Source organism: Oryzias melastigma, unplaced genomic scaffold (assembly GCF_002922805.2).
Source record: "Oryzias melastigma strain HK-1 unplaced genomic scaffold, ASM292280v2 sc00310, whole genome shotgun sequence".
Taxonomy (NCBI): domain Eukaryota; kingdom Metazoa; phylum Chordata; class Actinopteri; order Beloniformes; family Adrianichthyidae; genus Oryzias; species Oryzias melastigma.
In genome coordinates, this window is record NW_023416918.1 from 194,349 (window position 1) to 199,307 (window position 4,959).

Below are 4,959 nucleotides of genomic sequence, written 5' to 3' on the forward strand. Positions count from 1 at the left end.
TAAATATATTTAGTATATCTTGATCAAATTTATGTAAAATGTTATTTTTATTAGGTTTCTGACATACATGTTGCACTTTGGGGTCCTTGTTATTATTGATATTAATTAGATTATTTTAATCTAATATTTAAATATTTTATGATTCCTTTGTAAAACATAACATCTTATTATAACTGTATTTGCAATCCCCAGTATGTTGTGTTTCTTTTTTGTTCCATGTCTCCAGTTCTGAAAATAAAGTTATAAAAACTAACTAATTAAATAAATGACTCAATGGGGTACTCGGTCACCCAGCTGCCGCAAATCGTGTTAAAACTGTCAACCAGCGGGAGTAATAAAGGTTTAGAAAAAAATGGCGCAAAAGGCAAGTCACGTAATACATGTGCGCGTTATTAGGGCGTGGTTAGGGAAAGGGGATCGGGGACTGTACTGACACCCTCGTTCGAACGCTTTAATTATATCGTGGGAACAAGTTAATAATCCGTGGGAACGAAATAATTATTTTTTTATCCATGTCAGGTCAGGGGCTCCGTCGAAAGCATCTTTGTAGGTAGTAGGGTATTTTTTCCCTCTCTGTTCTACTCCTCTGTGATTGGTCAGCACACTGTGCATGTGTTGCATTCACTTAAGCTAGGAAAATACCAAACTGCAATTTTCGTTAACCATACAAGGCAGTTCTGAGTCGAAAAAAAAAAAACATTCGGGACTTGAAATTAATTATTCGGGGCAGGCGACGCCGCAGGTTTCCATTGTTTCTTGAATGGAATTCATGTCACTATATTTGTGACCGCGGCAGGCTCGGCTTCAACGGTTGGTTAGCATTAGCAGGCTTGCTAACAGCGCTAACGTTAGATGGCGATTTTTAGGTTCAGTCTTTTTTCAGGTTTTCTCACTTTTTTGGGTAAGAAATAAAAGTTATTTTATTGTTAAAACCATGTGCGGTAATTGTTACAAAGCTGTATGTATTGCATCAATCCGGGAGTTTTTTCGATTAACTTAACATTTCCCAGCATGCACTGCGGCTCAATGAGTAATGCATATTTGTAAAATAAAAACCTTTTAAAGTCATATTTATTTTTCTTCATATTTTATTTATAAGTACAATTTTGTATGTAATTCAAATTTGTCAAAAAAAAAACTCAGTGGAGACAAAACCATATGTTTGGAATACACTCTCGACAGCAGGGTATATAAGGAAGTCGGACACAAGGTGCGTTTGTATGGTCGGACCGGCAGTCGGCATTGGCTATGGAGAGGTCCATTGTTAATCACAGGTAAGTAAATTGGCTCCCATAAGCTAGTAGCCCACTGCCGGTCCGACCATCGTTTTGTTTTATTATTAATGGCACGATGTTATCTTGCGCGTATTTGTAGCTTGTGTAAGTACGACATAATGTATTTTGTGGAGAATAAAATATTGAAAGTTATTTAAGGTTTAAGTTGATTTATTCTGGAATAATATTACTGCCTTTATAATATTTGTAATTGTTCATAATTAAATGCCATTCTGCTAGCTTTTTGGACTATTTGGGGATTTACTACGATTTTTAGGTCATTTTAGAGTTGAGCTAATGCTAGATATTAGCTGTTTTGGCTAATTTAGGCTTTTTCAGTTTTTAGGCTGTTTTGAAATGTAGCTATTTTTATTCACCAACATGCTGGCTGTTTTGGCTAACCCAAGTTTTTTTTAGGCTAATTTGGCATTTAGCCATAGACTGTAAAAACAATGGAAAGATCGAGCACTAGGGCTGCCACAAACGATTATTTCAATAGTCGACTATTCTCCGACTATTTTTTTCGATTAGTCGACTAATCGGTTCGTGCGGCGACTGGATGTAAAACATTCATCTGAACCATTATTATCCTTAAACTTGAGGTCTGTAAGCTATATTCTATCTAAAATAAAGACAATAGTTTATTAATCTTTTAATGAATCATTCAGGTTTTGTCCTTCATTTGTTTCTGGCATTAAAACAAGACTTACATCAAATAATGCAATCTGAATCAACAACAGAAAACTCTTTAAAACCCTGCAATTCTTTTTTAAATAAAAAGGGAGAAAATTATATTTTTTTAAAAGGGAGAAAAGCGGGAGATGTTAGAATGTACAACAGTACTTTCATTCTTTCACTACCTACATCCACTGCACATGCACAGAATGATACTTCATATTGTTCAGTTTGGGGAGAACCCATAAATCTGTGTTACTTCTTTAATGTTGTGGTTGTTTTGCTGTTTGTTGTCATTTTTGTGACTTTAAGTTACATTTACTTGTAGCTTAATGCAGATAATGTAATGCTACACTTGTAAACTTAGCTCTGGACTTTAAGGTGAGCTCCTTCACTTCTGGGACTCGTAGTTTTAAATCGTTCCATAACTGCGGCAGATCCATACCGACACACAGCCTCTCTGTCTGCGGTGAATGTTTCATAATCTGCTCTTCAAACCGTGGTCGCGTCGCGGAGTATGAATGAAGCCTCGGACGAGCGGTTCATTTCCAGTGTAAACTCGTTATCCGTAACGTCCTCGCGGCGTTTGGTTAGAAGAGCGCAGATTATGAAACGTTCATTATGCAGACAGAAGCGCCGTAGACACGGATCTGCTGCAGATCTTCTGGTTCATCTCCAAACAGCGCAGTAATGACAGCCGCGGCGGAGCTAGCTGTGTTACAGTTAGCGCCGATGTTAGCTTAGCTCGACGAAGCTCTCTCTTCAACGTGATCAAACTCCGCCTCAACATGCTTCATCTTCAGGTGATCATTTATCGCCATCGTGCTCTCATGGAACACACATTCTGTCTTGCAGAAATTACATTTGACACTTTTTCCTCTTTTATTTTCCTTTTGCTTCCCACATTTTCTAGCTAGCGTGTTGTTATGAGCCTACCGAGAACTTCCTGTGACGTCACTGCTGACCGGGTTAGCACCACTGCGCATGTGTGACAAAGAGAATGGAAGACCCCCGCAATAGAAGGCGCGAACCGTAGTTTTAAGATCAAAACGAGGAAAAAACAAACAAAAAAACTACGCTTTGACGACCAAAATAGTTGTTGACTATTTTAATAGTCGATTAGTCGTTGATTAGTCGAATAATCGTGGCAGCCCTCGAATAATCGTGGCAGCCCTATCGAGCACTGAGGTCCCCCATTGGAAATGCATTACTTCCTCTCCTCGCGAAAGTAGGCCGCCGCTTTCACCATCAATTCCTGAAATGGATACCGCCATTTGCAAACAATCTTCAGCGATTGGTCTGAGTCATAGCTGAGTCATGAATCTACAGGAAGTACTGTTGCCTATCTGGAGTGAGTTTATTGCAACCGTCCATCTCTTTCCACGCCTCGACCACGAGAACAACCGCGGATGTAAACAGCTTCAATAACGGCGGCTCGGGAGAATGGCTTTTTACGCTTCGTTTTGATCACGTGGCCAGAAATCCTCCGGCTTTTTTCTAAATGACGTCGTTCCCGGTTAAGGTTAGGATTACGGTTATGTTAGGGTTAGAAAAGCAAATTGTTCGTTTGTGGGGCCGTCTGTGATGCTCACGCCTCCACCAGGGGACGTGTCAAACGTGGAAAACACGTTTTAACACGTTTAGGACCGCGCGTATTTTATGCACGCAAAAAACGGTTTTGGCGTATGTTATACACGGTATTTCCCAAATCGTGGCATATGTACGCATTTTACTGAGACTGGGCTGATTGTACAAGTCATTGTTGAAGCCTTTGAGGGAGAACCCTTCCAACATTTGATTCTGTCAGCGGTCCTTTGGGATTTACTTACATTTATTCCTTTTTGTCGAGATAAAAGGAGCATTTGGGTTACGCTGCTGAGCTGGCAGCGCGGGTTGCAGAACAGCAGGCGGCTGTGACGGCAGCAGGTCTGCTTGACAGGAAGGAGATTGACGACAGAGGCTCAGTGATCGGTCCCAGCATGCCTGAGCCCGAGCCCCCCCATCCCGAGGTACAGTCACTGTCCTGCTCTGCGCTCTTATTGTGTGGCTGCAGGGCTTCCAATAACATTTAATTGAAGAAACTTTTCTATTTTTTGCATTTGTGTGTATGACATGTCAGAAAATTAGGATGTAAAATGGAGTGTAATGATGCAGAAACTGTCCAGGACAAATATAATGCACTTCCTGAGTGTTTGGTGACCCTGTTCGCCCTGATTGGTGGTCATCATGACATCTCAGAAGTAGATGAACATGTTCTGCTAAAGGACGAGTCCTGTGGAATGTCACAACTTAATGCAACCATTCCAACCCCAGTAATCCTGCATTTACAACGAACACGATTCACATATTGAATTCACGTCTGCTGCCTCTCTTTTGATTCCTGTCAGATTCGCTGTTTGACGCCAGTTCAAAAAATTCTTCTTAAGGTTGAAGCTTCACATACATATGGGAGGAGCTTCTGTCAAAGGTTTTTAGCCTCATCTGTACATTGAAGATGATGTTGACAGATCAGATTTACTTATTTTGAAATATCACCAGTGCTTTAAGTGGTTAACAAGTAGTTGCGGTGCTCTCTTTATCGGAAGTCGAAACATAAAATAGAATCTTGAATGTAAATATTAATCGATAAAAAGAAGTCCTTTTTTCAACGTGTCTTAATATGAAATAAGAAAGAGGGAGCTCAAGTCTAGTCTAAAAATAAATGTAATCAAACACTAACATGTGTTCGTAAAATTATTTTAATTATTTTTTTTCATAAAAAATTTAATTATTTTAAAGTTGAAAATGAAACTTTGGTTGGTGATTTTATGGAGGAGCTGTACCATTCCGTATGATACGCAACTTATAATTTAAAAGCTACAATCAAAACAGTGAACAAAAGAAAAACGAACGTTAAACAAAGAAAAAAGTCCAAACCACATAACCTCAGAGTGAAATCTTTTGCAACAGAGTAAATCCTCATCTAAAAATGTCGACAGCATGCTCCTCTTGTTGTTTCAAACTGCTGCAT